Below are 16,253 nucleotides of genomic sequence, written 5' to 3'. Positions count from 1 at the left end.
TGAGGGATAGAATCTATTTGAGCAAATTCATCCTCCTCAACAAGCTTTTACCTTATGTCTGGGGCTTAGGTTCTCTCTCTGTCCTTATGCTATTCCCCTTCTTCTGCCAAAACTCTGTGGATCACTTTGAATTTTCTTACTGCTGGCTCATTTCACAAAGGGTTTAAAAGATGTTCTAGGAAACAACTTTCCTGCCACATCTTGTTGCCTTGCTCATGTTTAGTGGTCACACTTTTCAAAAATCATTACCTCCTGTGGAAACAAATCCATCATAAGCCTCTTGCAACATACCTCAAGTCCATGACACTTTTGGACTGACATCTATTCATAGATCAACTATAAATAGGCAGCAATTTACACCCAATTAGTTGTGGAGGGAAATCTGGGGTTGCAGGAAAATTTCCACTCACTCAGTATGCAGAGTCTGTGTGATGGCTGAGTAAGTGATGTAACTGTCATTTGTTAAGATTTCACCTTATTTAATTTCCACTCAGACACTCCTAATTTGTGCAGAGCCTCGAGAATGACTTAAGATAGGGTAATTAATTGGAGCATAGCATCTTTGAGAAAAAAAGAGAAAACTATTTACTTCTTTTCTTTCCTTTTTAAAAAAATGTCTGAATAATTAAACCATATTCTTCTCCTTTAACTCCTCTAAAATTGTGATATTCTAACTAAAATCACCAAGGATTTCTTTAAGAAAATGTAATCAAATAACAAACTAAGCTGCATGCCTTAAGTGAGCCTAAGAATCACAAATTAGTTTCACCCTGGGCTGGGTAAAAGGAGTTTGTGGCTTTGGAGAATGGAAGGAAAGGCATGTAATAGTCATTGGGGGTCTTTGATCATACAGAGTCTAATCACATCTGTTCAAAAAAATCTCATCTGAAATGAAAATGTTGAATCCCTAATCCTCCACAGGACCTAATAGTGATTAGTTCAAACGAATCTAAATTACTGCTAGGAATTGATTATTATGAAGAGAAATTGAAAGAGAGTTTGATTAATTTAATGCAATGAATGCTGTTATTTCAGCTGAAACAGAGAAAGGGGACATACTTATACCAATAGTTTGAATTAGAACCTACTTCTTTACACACGTATATATCATACACATTTCTAGTTTTTGAAAAATTAAAACAGAAAAGGAACTGCTCAAATGGCACTGAACCTAGTTTCATCATGCCAAAGACATTTTGAGATCTTGTAGAACAGTACTCTTCAAATTTTAATGTGCATCAAATCACCTGGGGATCTTGTTAAACTGAAGATTTGGTTCAGGAGGTCTGAGGTGAGGCATGAGATTTGCATTTCTAGCAAGCTGCCTGGCATTGCTGAAGCTGCTGGTTCTTGGACCAACCACACTTTGAATAGTGAAGTTGTACAACATCTGGGTCATGATTATGAAAATTAATTGTCGCTGTCTGGGAATAACCTAGTTAATACTACATGCTAATTTATATAATACCTGATAAATAGTAGTATAATGTAGTCACTGATACAGAAAGAGAACGGTTTAAAAAGTTAATGAACTAGGAGGAGATAGCAGAGACTTCTGTCCTGGCCTTGCCTCTACTGCCAGTAATAATCATTCCTACTATATGTGCAATAGTTTGCATTTACCAAGTGATCTTACATCGTTTATGTCGCATAGTTTTATATTGATCCTCTCAACAACTCTGTGAAGTAAATCAAGCTGACACTATATTTTCATTTTCCTTATGAGTATCTTAAAATTGAGAGCTAATGGGATTTGCACAACCTCACGTTATTATTCAGCAAAGAAAGCCACGATAAACCCGTATGTCTGATCACAAGCTCAGTGTTGCTTATGCTGACTAACAGTGATTTTATGCAGATCACACAACCTCTCTAGCTCTTCTCTCACGTGGTGAAATTGAGACAGGTACCATAGGTTTAGACAGAGTAGGGGGAAGGCCTCCGGAAAAAACAAAGCAAGATAATCCGTTGTGAGATTTGCTTTGGCCTGCTAAGGGGCCCAGTTTATTTTTCTAACTTTACCCGGGGGCTGCTTTTCTTCCTCCAGCCCTAAAACGAATGATTTGCAACTTGGGCAATGTAGCAAAAGCAAGCCCAAACAACATAGTAAAAACAGGAAGGATTCCTTCTTGAAAATAAGATTGCATCTTAAAACCCAATTAGTTAAAAAGTAAGTTTCTTAACAGACAATAACTCAGCCCACCTTGGGAGCAAAGCAGGCAGTCTTGAGTGGTATGCTCCCAGACCAGGAAGCTGCTATCCTGGGAGGAAATCAGAGCAGTAAAATTCTTGTAAATAACCAGGAAGACTAATAAGAAACTCAGTGTTTCTTCAAAGGTAAATATTTTGGGACCACTTAGCAGGTGTACATCCCTAGCCCTTTGTCTCTCAACCACCTATAAAACCCCTAGATAATGCACCACCCTGGGGCTCTCTTGTCCCCTCCTGGCTTGAGCCAGGAGCTCTGTTCTCTTGCTTTCTCTATAAATAAAAGCTTCTGCCTTGCTCTCCTACCTTGAGTAGTTGTGAAGTTCATTCTTTTGCTCTGTGAACATGAACCCCGGCATCAAAATGGCTGATTCAGGTTCAGCTACACCAGTGGTTATCAGCCCTCATTGTGCAACCAAATTACCCTGGGAACACAAGAGATAATACCAGCCTCATCCCATAGCAAATGAACCAGGACCTCCAGGAGTGGGGCTACGATACCATTTCTTCTTATCTTCAGAGCTCATGCTGTTGCATAGTGAAGATTGAGAACCAACATTAGATGCCCACTAAAGTACATTTCAGTTCAGGAATTCTACCCAGCTGTAAAGGTAGGATTGTATCTTCTCTTCTCCAGGAAAACCTCAATAGCAATGAAATCTCAATAAACAAGTATGACTAATTCTATCACTGACTTTGTTAAAAATGTTAAATTATGATTTAGCAAGCTTTTACTATGTCTTGTCTTGTTGCACAAGCCTTGAAGATTTAGGTAGATTTCAGCAGATACTTTAAAAAAAATCACTTTTACTCAAACAAGTGGAGACTTTAATTTGATCCATTTATCCATGCTCTGCTAAACATCAGCATTTCTGAGTTTCCATTTGTTCTCTGAACCTGGCACTGAATATTTAGGCCTCTATTTGGGCTTTCATTTACATTGGATGTCTAAACCCTTCCAGCATTGACTTCTGTTTTCTCTTGTGGCTGCTCTGAGCTCAGTGAGGATCTGGGCACAAAGTATGCTTACATAGTTACTGGATTACATAAAATTTCTATGTCCAATTGGTCATGTAAATGGTTTAGGAATATTCCCTTCTAAGAGTTAAAATTTCACTACCAAGTGCCCTGGGTATAAATTTGGGGCAAGTTCAGGTTGTTGAAATCAAATGGTTCTGTTTTTCTCTTACAGAATTCTTTGTTTTTCTGTAGTTGTCATAAGATCAAGAGGACAGGATGCATCAATGGCTTACACTAGCAGATTCCATTCTGATGATCATTTTTCAATGGTGAATAGACAGAAGGAAAATGAAGGCTTTGAACCCTTGGGAGTACCCACAGGAATTTTGGCCTTCCTATGTAATCCCTGAATATTTGATCACCTGTGAGGGTTTTTAATAAAGCTATCCCTCTGAAAGCATTCATTCTCAGTGATGTCTCTGGGTCAGTGATGAGTCTCTACAGTCCTCTAAGGGTTCAGAGTTGGAGGCAAAACAAATAATAGAGCTCATTTAATTTCAGTAGTGGAAATTCAATCAGATATATAATATTTTTGAATGAATGGACATTACACAATCATGTTTTGATTTCTAAACTTTCTGACTTGTATTTGCTGTAAGTAGGTAGCTTATTCAATAAGTAAATAAAATGCAGGCTAGTTCAAAGAAGACTTTTGGGATAGCAGGCACAGAAAGATCTTTTTCACAGCAAATCATCAATACCATTTGTTGATGATTTAGCTTGATTCCCTAGCCTTTGTACACCATTTGTTCAAGGGTATTCATGAGGTCCAGAGATGCTTTTCTCATTTGATTTTACTGTGAGATTTTTAGACCGTGTGGAGATTTATCTGGTTGTCATTATAAAATACACTTTTATTCGCCACAAGCAAGATGGTCCTGTAACACCCCATTGCCTTTGCTCATTTCTAGATTCTTCTATTCATTCTTACAACATTTTTAAAAACATCAATCCTGCACTCCATTGACCTCACATAAAGCAGTTTGTTTTTGTTTGGGAGATTCCAAGTATATTTCTTTCATCTCCTTCCCTGATAAACAGCTTTGTCTGAGCCTAGCTGTGCCTGGCTTCCCAGAAAACATTTGGCTACCACTGTTCTTTAGAGATAGTTATTGTGTTCACAAGGTATTGGAAATTTTTGCTGCTCCATTACTCCCCTATATGTATCTTGGACTTTTATTTTCTAGTGGACTACTTGTGCAATTTGTAGCTGTTTTGCTGTGGGGCAAAGCATGGAGACAGTGACTGACATCAAATAATGTTAGCAAAGCAATCACTCTCATTTGGGATTAATAATATTTTATCAAAATTCATAAGAGCACTCTGCCAGTTGCATCAAAGCCAATTACTCATGTGTACATTAAGTGTGCCTTCCCAGTTCAAAGTATGCAGTAACTCTTTTTGACTTAAGGAAAATATATCCAAGTTTTTATTCTTTCCGTATCAGTCTGAAGGCTGGATTGATAAAAAATGCAAATGTTTAAATATTAATAACATTATAAATTTAACTTCCCTAAGGGAAACATTTGGATATCAAAGTCCAATAATAGATGGTATCACATGTTCATTCCGTACTTAGAGTTTTTTCTCTTTTGTTACTTTTTAAATCAGAGTAAAACCTATGTCAGAACCATTTTTAGGTTTGTTTGGTCTGAGTTAATTATTTGTTAAGAAAATGAGATAGAAAGAGACAAGCTAGTTGTATCAGATATCACTTTCTGTCTCTCCAGACCTACTCTGCGGCCATCTGCATTCTGAATGGGTCTAAACTTTGTGAACACAATGGAGGAGCCCCCTTGATTTCTGATTTCTGATAGCATTTTGCCAATAAAGAAGTCAGGGCAAGAGATCAGATCAAGAGAGGAAAAAGGTAGGATTTGGGCCCCCCTGGCTTCCTCAGCAAGAGGTTACTCCAGGCTAGCTGTGTTTTTTATTGAAATGTCCCTGCCTCTCTGCCTGTAGGACTCTCTCCATCCAGATGCTGAGAACCTCTTGTGCCCTATTTCTTCAGGCCTACAGGTGATGGCAGCTCTACAGTTACTAGCTTCATGGTTGTGCACTATCCCCTTGTAATTTTCTTATATATGTGAGTATGTTACTTCCTGCAGGGACCCTGCATGATTCACTAATGTTAACATACTATAGGTTTGAGTGGTTGGGATATCTGACTTATCTCCAAGTATGAGATAAGGGAGCCTTCATCCTGAAACTCAATAATAGCTAACATTCAAAGAGAGATTTCTATGTTTTAGGTGGTCACTGTGTATATTTCATAAGCAGTATCTTATTTAATCCTTCACTCAACAAATAATTATTGAATGCTATTATAGTTAAGTTTCTCAGAAAAGGAAAGTAGGACTTAAAGAGGTTTAACTTGCCCCTGTTTAAGTGGACTTTGATCTGAGGACTCAACTATAAAGCCTGTGCTCTCGACCATTATGATAAACTGCTTTCCTGAACTTTTCTTTAACTTAAAGCAATTCTTATGTCTTTGTACAACAGTGATCTAAAATTTTTTTATGTTCATTAATTGATGTAGGAAGGATTACTTGTAATTGTATTATGTATGCTTATTTCTTGACATTATAATCTAAATTGGTGCAGTAGATATTTGTAATGCCTACTAAACATAAGGTATGGAGTAGAGTAGGCTAAACATGAGCTAAAGGGACAACTGTGGGAATGTTAAGAAAGAATCTTTGTGAGTGAAATTGTTAGGAAGGAAAGGACCTTGCTCAGTGTCTCAGGGAAGTCAGATATAGTGAGATGAGAGATCAAAGTCAAGAAAGCAAAGTAAGTTTTAATGCACTCTGCACAGTCACAGAGTGGGCCTGCCTAAGATAGGACTGGCAGGCCTGGCTGCTCACTCTGACTTCTTTTATGTGGTTTTTGGCAGTGCAGAGAGGTCCTTGACTGACAGCTGTCAGCTCTCTAGGCTTGTTCTGATTGGTGAAATTGGGACAAGGGCTGTGCTGTGCCTGTGCTTCTGGTGTTTCTTACCTGGGAGACCCTGGACATTTCCTGAGTCACTCTTGGACCCTGTGGCTTCATCTGATTAACTCTGAGTCATTTGTGGCTTTCTGGCTCTATTTAATCAATTCTCTGAGTCATCTTTGGGGGGCCCTTTCTCCTTTCATCCCACTCATTTCTGTCTTTCTGCCTATCAAAATCATAATGAAATAATTGACAGGATTATGTAATTGAAAGCCAAGATTTGGAAAAGAAATTATTTCTTTGTTCCAACCCTTTCTTTATACAATAATAAAATGGAAGCTTCCTGAAGGGCACTGTAGAAATATCTGTGGACAGTTGATAAGAGAAGATTTCTTCAATGGTTCTATTAGAATAAAAATCATCAGATTTTAGTATGTTAGGGTCTAGGACTCCGGGGTTTCCCAGAGAACAAGACACACGGACACGGAGATGAAAATCCAAGCAAAGTCTTTATTCAGCCAGCAAGCTGGGGTCGACAGCACCTCCCCTGACACGCAGGCCGAGTCCCAGTTGCCGACCCCGAAGCAACTTTGGGTACTGATTATATAGGATCTTCACAGCCATTACACCAAAGCCCGCACAGTTCTACAACTAATAGGTTTAAAACACACTCTATATTGTAACCAATGGGAAACATCGTAACCTTTTTAGGGAACGCGCCAGTTGCCTGCCCGCTTCAATCGTTATCTCTTGCTTACCCAAGCATGTCTATGTGACTTATCACGGGTTACATCCCCAGGCGTTCCCAGGCTGTTGCCCACTTCTAGTTATCCAACTTAGGGTAGGCGCATTTCTCAGAAGCCTTGGGTAATTTACACAAGAAAAGACTGGGTGGCTCTCGCTCTAGGCAGTCAGGTTAAGTGTCATTAGTTCTTTTTCCTGACTCTTGATGCTCTCTGCACTCCATTACAAGTAAATGTGAAATAAAATGATATTTTATTTTTAACAAATGAAAGTAAATGTTACTAAATAAATATCTTCGATTTTTCTTTTTAAACCCCAGTTTTATTGAGATATAATTAACATATAGTACTGTGCAAGTTTCTGGTGTACAGCATAAGGATTTGACTTACCATATTGTGAAATGATTAACACAGTAAGTTTAATTAACATCTGTCACCTCACATAGGTACCAAAAAAAGAGAGAGAAAGAGAAAAAAAGGTTTTTTTCTTATGATGAGAGCTCTTAGGATTTGCTCTGTTAACAACTTTAAAATATAACATACAGCACTGTTAACTGTAGTCATCATGATGAACATTACATCCATAGTATTTATTTATCTTATAACTGGAAGTTTTTACTTTGACTACCTTCGTTCAATTCTCCCTTCCTATATTCTTGTCTCTGATAACACAAATCTGATCTCTTTATTTATTTGTTTGTTAGTTTGTTTTCAGATTCCACATGTAAGTGAAATCAGACAGTCTTTGTCTCTCTCTGACTTATTTCACTTAGCATAATGCCCTCAAGTTCCATCTTTGTCTGAAATATCAGGATTCCTTCTTTTTTATGCATGGATAATATTTCATTGTATGTGTATACACTACAACTTCTTTATCTATTCATCCTTTGATGGGTACTTACAGGGTTTCCATGTCTTAGCTATTGTAAATAACACTTCAGGGGACATGGAAGTACAGATATCTCTTCAACAGAGTGATTGTTTCCTTCCCATAAATACCCTGAAGTGGAATTGCTGAATCAATTGGTAGTTCTAATTTTAATTTTTTGAGGAACCCCTGTACTGTTTTCCGTAGTATCAATTTATAGTCCAATCAACACATCCTTGCCAAAATTTTTGTCTCATCTTTTTGATGTTAGGCATTTTAACAGGCCAGAGGTGATATCTCATTGTGATTTAGATTTGCATTTTCCTAATGATTAGATGTTAACCACCTTTTTATAAACCTGTTGTCCATTCATATATTGTCTTTGGACAATTATCTCTTCAGGTCCTTTGCCCATTTTTTTAAACTGGATTATTTTTGTGTTTCTCTTTTTCTTTTTCTTTCTTTTTTTCTGGTGGGGGTGGTTATTGAATTGTATGAGTTCTTTGTATATTTTGGATATTAATCTCTTACCAGATATATGGTTTGCAAATACTTTTTCCTATTATGAAGGTTGTCTTTTCTTTTTTTTTTTTTTGATCATTTCTTTTGATCTCCAGAAGTTTTTTGTTTGATAAAGTCCCACCTGTTTATTCTTGATTTTTTGGCTTGTCATATCCAAAAAAATCATTTCTAAGACCCATGTTAAGGAGCTTTTTTCCTCTATTTCTTCTAGGACTTTATGGTTTGGGGCTTTTATTTAAGTCTTTAATCGATTTTGACTTAATTTTTGAGAGTGGTGTAAGATAGAGGTCTAATTTCATTCTTTTACATCTGAATATCCAGTTTTCCCACCACTTTTATTGAACAGACCATCTTTTTTCTGTTGAGTATTCTTGGCTGCCTTGTTAAGTATTAGTTGACCATCTATGCATGGGTTTATTTCTCGGCTATTGATTCTGTTCCATTGGTCTATTTGTATATTTTTATGCCAGTACCATATAATTTTGATTATTATAGTTCTATTATATAGCTTGAAATCAGAAAGTATGATGCCTTTGTTTTTCATTCTCAGGATTGCTTTGGTTATTAAGGGGTTTTGTGCATCCATATAAATTGTGAGATTGTTTTTCTTATTTCTATAAAAATGCCATTGGAATCTTGATATAGATTGTATTGAATCTATAGATGGCTTTGGTTAGTGTGGATATTTTGACAATATTAAATCTTCCGATCCACAGACAAGGGATATCTTTACATTTATTTGTGTCTTCAATTTCTTTCATCAGTGTCTTGTGATTTTTCAATGTAAATATATTTTATCTCCTTGGTTAAATTTATGCTTAAATATTTTATTGGTTTTTATGCTATTGTAAATGGGATCATTTTATTTCTTTTTCAAATAATTCATTGTTGGTGTATAGAAATGTCATTTATTTTTGTATGTTGTATACTACAACTTGATTAAATTTGATCTAATATTTTTAGATTAGATATAACTTTTTCTGTGGAGGCTTTAGGATTTTCTAAATATAAAATTATACCAAGTGTAAATAGAGACTATTTTACTTTTTCATTTTCAATTTTGATGCCTTTTATTTCTATTTCTTGCCTGATTGCTCTCTCTAGGACTTCTATTGCAACTGAGCAGGAGTCATCAGAGTGAGCACCCATGTCTGATTTTACACTTAATGAAATTTAGGTTCTAAATGAAGCTGTTCGCTGCTTATTAGAATAAGGAAAAATAAATGAAATGTTCTCTTTTTTTAACTTTCATAGTATGAGTATTAAAAAATCATTAAAAAATACAAGGGTTTTGACTATTTTGATATTAATATCATTATGATTTTGAAGCAACTACTATAGCATCATCCATGTGAATTCTTTTTCTTCAATTGTTAAATGATAGAATCCTACCTAATCTAACTTTTTAATTTAATCGGTAATTCAAGAAACTCAACAATCACATCCCGTAGCCCACTTAGAGACTTTATATAATGCTATAACTTTGTAAGATTTGATATTTTATCTTAAAATTAATTTGAATTACACTTTCACTCTATTGCTAAGTATAGGAGAAACCTGCCTACAGAGGATGACATAATATAGGAAATAGAATCTATTGTTAAGTGTGGAAGGATGTGTAAAGAGAGACTAATTTTATAACTGGTTAGTCATTGGTGAATATTTTCATGTATAGTATTTTTTAAAGCTATTGAGATATGGTTGACATACAAAAAGCTGCACATATTAAAATAATCCAATTTGATGAGTTTGGAGATAAGTATACACCTATAAAACCACGACAATAATCCATACCATAAACTTATCCATCACCTCCAACAGTTTCCTCCTACCGACTTTAACTTATTATTTTTTGTGATAAGAAAATGTAATATAAGATCTCCCCTTTTAGTAAATATTTCAATATACAGTACAGTATTGTTAACTATAGGTTTCCTGCTATACAGTAGATCTCTAGGATTGACTTACTTTGTAAAAATGACACTTTATACTCTTTGGCTAATATAGCCCTATTTTCCCTTCCCTCAAGCCCTTGGCAACCACCATTCTACTCTCTGTTTCTATGAGTTTGACTATTTTAGATTTCTCAAATAATTGATATCATGTAGTATTTGTCTTTTCTTTGTCTGGTTTATTTCACTCAACACAATGTCCTCCAGGTTCACCCATGTTGTTGCAAATAGTAGGATTTCCTTTTTTTTTAAGGTTGAATACTTTTTCCATGGTGTATGTAATACCATGTTTTCTTTACCCATATTCATCTATTGATGGACATCCTGATTGCTTTCATCCCTTGGCTATTGTGAAAAGCATATAGCATGTGTCTACCTACACAACTTTTTCATTGCAAGGACCTGAAAATATTTTATTGGCTAATAAGAATCCCTTTAAAAGCATAACTGCTATATTTTAGATAATTTCACAAATATTTGTGGGGCACTTACTATTTATATGGCAGTATTTATGTGTATGTATATGTATGTTTGACATGGAGGCCTTTATAAATCAAAATGTCTATTAAAAAGAGAAACTTCAGGTACTATATATATCTGAAGACAACATTGATTTTCAAAATTGTTATCAATATATAGAAGTGTCTATTCACATTTGACTCTGAATTTCTATTCCTCAGTTTAGTTAATGAGGACTGTCTTTGATTATACCTTTGCTGTTGATTTTGCAAGTACACTGATTATAATAAGATAGGATTATCAATGTTGACTTTGGATAATACTTAGTCTTAATTCTTGTCATTGTTGCTTAATTCCATAGGAAAAAAATAAGGAGACTTAAATATTAACTGTTGCTACTAGCAGAATTTGTTCAATTACATAGTATTATCTTTCTGTTGTCCTCTCCCTGAGATGAGTTAAAAATAAAAATTAAATTAAAAAATCCTTCAATATCCTCATGGACATCAATTTATCCTTAAGAACTGTATAATAACATTTGCTCAAATGGAAGGTAAGTTTAATATCTTTCATTTCCTTAAAAGATATCAAAGCAAATTTCTCAGCAGCTGAATATCAAATATGGTCTCATGAGTTCTTGTTTCATTTCTGCTCCTTGGATACAGATATGTATGCCTGAGTGTGTGTGTGCACAGAGACACACTGATGTAATACACATGCAACATACATGTATTTAAATAGCCCTGGCTTGCTTTTAAGCCCACTGTTTGTGGAAATAAAAGTTGTTTGTTCCATAGATGTGACTATCAAAGAGCATATTGGATAAAAATGCTGTCAATCTAGATTATCATTTGAACTCTCATCATTGTGTTGCTCATAGCCTTATTTTTCATATACAATGGAAGGAGCAGACCTGGTCTTGAAGCAAGTCCATTGTAAAAAATTTTCTCCTTTTCATTCCTGCCAGCTTTTATGAAAGTCACAAAGTATGCTTCATATTCTGAGCAGTGGCTCATAAATACAGGGAAAGAAGGAAGTTCTTAGATAGCAGGTCTATTCCAGAGGCACAGACAACTGCCTAGTAGCATACTCAATCAAGCATTTGACTTCGGTAATTGAATACTATATCCATTTCCCTGCCACATTACCATAAAAAAGAGTACCTAAGGAAATGCAGTGTAACTGACAAACATTTGTAGAATAACATTACTAACTCATAAGTAAAGAGATAAGAGAAAAACAAAACTAGGGGTTCCAGTTTTGCTTTTCATTATGTTTTTTTCTTAAACGGTAATTTCTGCTTTTTAGTGCTCTTCCATTTTTGTTAATGAAAGTAGCATGTGGGAACCTGTATTTTTCTATCAGAGACTTAAGTGGTCCATTCACTGCAACTAAAAAATTGATGATATACTTTTTTCCTTCTATGACATTCTTAAAACCAGCGTGCCTAAACAGATTAATATTCTGTTCTCAACAGACTCATTTGGAAGTAGAGCATGTTCACTAAACAATAAGAAGATGGAGACTATAAGCAGAGAAGCTGGGAGAAGACGCATTTTACAGCTAATTGTTATCAATTGTTAGATATCGTATTTTATAAAAATTTTAAAAAATGATATATTTCCTCACTGTGGCAAACTTACCTTCTTTCTGCTTTACCCTATACCTCACCTATCCTCTTGCAAAGTATTCTCTTGGTCATGAGGAGAGGTCCAGCTGGGGTTTGAATACATAGTCTGTACAGATTTCAGGACAATGGCAGCAGTGTCAGGGCAGAGATTTTTAATTTCTCAGAATCCCACACAAAAACATGAAAAAGAGCTAGATAGCAAAATAAAAAAGCCATGGACACTTAAACCAAATCTAGACACAATTTATCTCCATAAGCCTCAAAATAGAAGTGGTGAGAAAAAAACACCTGTAGTTACAAATTTTATTTGGCATCAGAAAGCAAGAGTACTACAATAAGGAGTATTATAGACCTAAAAACAAGAGAACCCCCAAAATAGCCAAGAGGCATTTACTGGAAAGAGTGGTGTGCCAATTTGAGAATGGCACAGCTGAAACTGAAGAAAGGTTGTCCATTCTGAGAGTGGGTGAATGAGCACAAAGAACCCTAAACAAGGATTAAAGAGGATGGACCAGTCCAAGGTCTGTAAACTCTTAAAACTAACCAACCAGAGCTCTCTTCTTAGGACATAGACCCCTACCAAGAAGCAATTTCAGAAACTAGGACAAAAACTAAGCAGGAAAAGAGATAACAAAGATGGAGAAAAGAGAAGGTACAGATGGGAAGAGAACAGAGAGAGGAAAGCTCAGAAAGCAGGCTGCCATATTTTATAACTCTACATGAAAATATAAGAAGATAGAGCTCTATGAAGTTAGAAAAGCTACCTTGAATATGCTTTCAAAAAGTTCAGGGAAACTAATTTCACATAAAAATGAGTATTCAATGAGTATTAAGGTCAAATGCTATACAAGTTTATTATGAAAGGAAAATAAGGGGCAAAATATTTTTACAGACAGCATAAAATAAAGCCACGACTACAAAAAAGATTAAAACTGTAACCCACCCTTAAAGTGCTGACACAATAAGAAAATGATAAAGAACATATAAATCCTAGTTACAAAAACTCTGATGTGAGATTTTTGAACATGGGGAAAACTCAAAATAAGAAAAAGTGATTTCAGAAATGAATACTAATGTATAAGAACACAAGACTGAATAAACACAAACATAATACCTGTATTATCTACTGATGCATAGTAAATCATCCCAAAATGTAGTAGTTTCAAACAAAAAAACATTTATTTCACAGTGCCTGCAGGCTAGAGAGTGTGCACAGTTTAACTGGATGCCCTTAGCACAGGGTCTCTCCCAAGGCTGAAATCAAGGTGTCAGCCTGAGTGAATTCATCTGAAGGTTCAACAGGGGACAGTCTGCCTTCAAGCCTTTTCATGATATATTTCAGGCCTCAGGTCCTTCCCCGCTGTTACCTGGACATTGATGCCTTGGTGGTAGGCCTAAGTGAACAAATGAGAAAGTAAAAGGAAGCAAGGAAGGTGGAAGTCCTAGTGCTTTTGTGACCTAATCCCAGGAGTGGAATCCCACTGGTTTTGGTGAATTCCATTTATTAGAAGTGAGTCCCTAGGTGAACCCACAACTCCAGCAAAGCATTGACTCTCCTGAGACAGGGATCACTGGTGTCATGGTAGAGGCTGGATTATAAAGCTTTACAGCAATTAGGAGATGAAAAATGTGGAGAGAAAAGAAATGAAAAAGAGATAAAAAGAGAAAATGACAAGTATTAAAGATAGGTAATGAAGTTTCAACATATGGGTACCAAGACTACATAAAAAAAACAAGGGATCCACAAATACTAAAAACTTTCTTCAATCAATGGATATAGGCAATTAAAGGTGGGCAAGCATTCATTTTATTCCTCCTGAAGAAAAAACACACTACTGTAATCATAGCCAAATACTTATCACTTATACTATTATTTAGTGTTTTCATTTAAATTTTTTAAAATTTCTATTTATCATAGCATTAAATCCTGAATTTAGAATGCCAGCTATGTTTTCTAATAAACATTAAAGTAAATAATTCATAAATTTTTTATATGCCACCTAAAACCAAAGAGTATACTATGTGAGGTAAGTGTACCACACTTTGGAAAATAATTATCTAGCACATTTATTCAATAAATATTAGGTCAATTTCACAGAGACTAGGAAGTGGTTATGAATGGGTATGTTCAGCACTATCTCGGACATTGGGAAATCCAGTTCAGAATTAATGTCATAAATAGTGAATCACCCAAGACATTCATGAGGTGCAAAATTTAGCTTGACAATGGATGGATCTGTCTGTGCAGGTGAGTTTTGTGGGCATGATTGAATTTTCCTGAATTCAGTGTTAACGATAGCAACTAATTTCTTAGCCCTTAGCTTGGCCTTTGATATTATTTAGTGAAGATGAATGGTATATGCTTAAGTCTGACATTATCAACTCTCCCTGGATTTGTGTCAATTTCCAAGGTGCCAGATGAATATATTATATGTAATACTCACTCATAAATTATGTCAGGGTATTTTTCTATTTCAGGAAAAGTCCTAATATATATGGTATTGACAGATAGGAGGATGTTGCTCTTAGCAACTGCCAGCATATTGCACTTTCTCATCCAATTAATAGATGACCTTGTAATCATTTGTCAAATGGTGTGCTGAGCTGACATTTGCATCACCAATGATTTTGCATAGTTAGGTTATAAATAGTCCTTTTGTTGATTATGACAATGAGTAAAGTTTGAAGATATACAAATACATGCGTGTAATTCTTTCAACAAAATTAGTCCTAAACAAAAAGAAAGAAAGATGACTAACTGGTTAGAAATATATATACAAAATGTAATCTTTGGGAGAAAATTATCTTCTCTCTCTCTAGATTTCCTAATAATGAAGAAAATGAATGCTAGACATAGGAGGTCATAAACTACACATCTGATAATAAAAAGTAACTTACCATCAAACTTTCTAATTCAGAGGAAACTAACAGAGAAAAGGCATAAAAACTGACATCATGGTTTTACTGTAAGAGAAAACAGGTAAAAAAAACTTCTTCCTCTTTAGCAGCTGGCACCTTTGCAAGCCCTGACATTGAAATTGCTGGGACTTAATTACCTGGGCAAGTTATAAAGTAGATAGTTTAATAACGCTCTAATTTAAAGTGTGTGTAGCTTTTTTCCCCCTTGCTTTGGATATAGTTTAATTTTTATTCCTTTTTAATATTCTCTCTATGGAAATACTGAGGAAATTGAGTCTTTACACAGTGTTTCCAAACTGTACAGCTAGGTTATTTATCTGTCCCCATTTCTGCATCTTTAGGTGCCACAGTAGACATTCATATAGGAAAGTTTGCAATGGCAAGATGTGAATTATATATGAAATTTAATGCCTCTCGTTACTGAGGGGAAGTAGCTGTTTCAGGTAATCGCTGCTCTCGGGTACTGGAAAACATATCAACATCTTAGGCAAGAGATAACACTGGCTCTTTGCAAGGCAAAAATGGAGCAGAGCTTTTCTCCATTGCAAGCACAGCCTTGCCCCTGACTCATTATAGCCCACAACATACGACTTGATTTTCTTTTCTAATGTACAAAGATCTACTCCAGTGTGTGAGGATCCTGTATGAAGTTATTTGTTCTTCCTGAAAATATTCTATCCATCCCTGTATTTGTCAGTTTGGGATGTTACAACAGAACACCACAGGTAGGGTGGCTTAAAAGCAACAGAAATTAATTTCTCACAGTTCTGGAGAAAGGTGCTGGCAGAGTGTGATGTCTGGTGAAGAGCAGCTTCCTGGTTCAAATCAGCCATCTTTTCACCTTGTCCTCACGTGTCAGAAGGTGGGAGAGAGTTCACCAGGGCCTCTTTTATGAGGGCACTAGTCACGTAAATGAAGGCTCCACTGCATGACCTAATCATTTCCCAGAGAAAACACCTCCTAATACTGTCAATTTGGGGGTTAGGATTTCAACATAT

At 35.6% G+C, this 16,253-nt stretch overlaps 1 long non-coding RNA gene across 1 annotated transcript in view; it reads left to right on the top strand.

The window, feature by feature from the left end:
* LOC140844269 (uncharacterized) overlaps window positions 1-12,319 on the top strand; it is a 126,768-nt gene extending 114,449 nt beyond the window's left edge. Inside the window, exon 4 of the long non-coding RNA XR_012122418.1 lies at window positions 12,184-12,319. This is a non-coding gene — a long non-coding RNA (uncharacterized lncRNA). The remainder of the gene's footprint in view (window positions 1-12,183) is intronic.
* Window positions 12,320-16,253: the final 3,934 nt, after the last annotated feature.

Source organism: Manis javanica, chromosome 11 (assembly GCF_040802235.1).
Source record: "Manis javanica isolate MJ-LG chromosome 11, MJ_LKY, whole genome shotgun sequence".
Lineage (NCBI taxonomy): Eukaryota > Metazoa > Chordata > Mammalia > Pholidota > Manidae > Manis > Manis javanica.
This window is presented reverse-complemented; position numbering and strand designations above follow the sequence as displayed.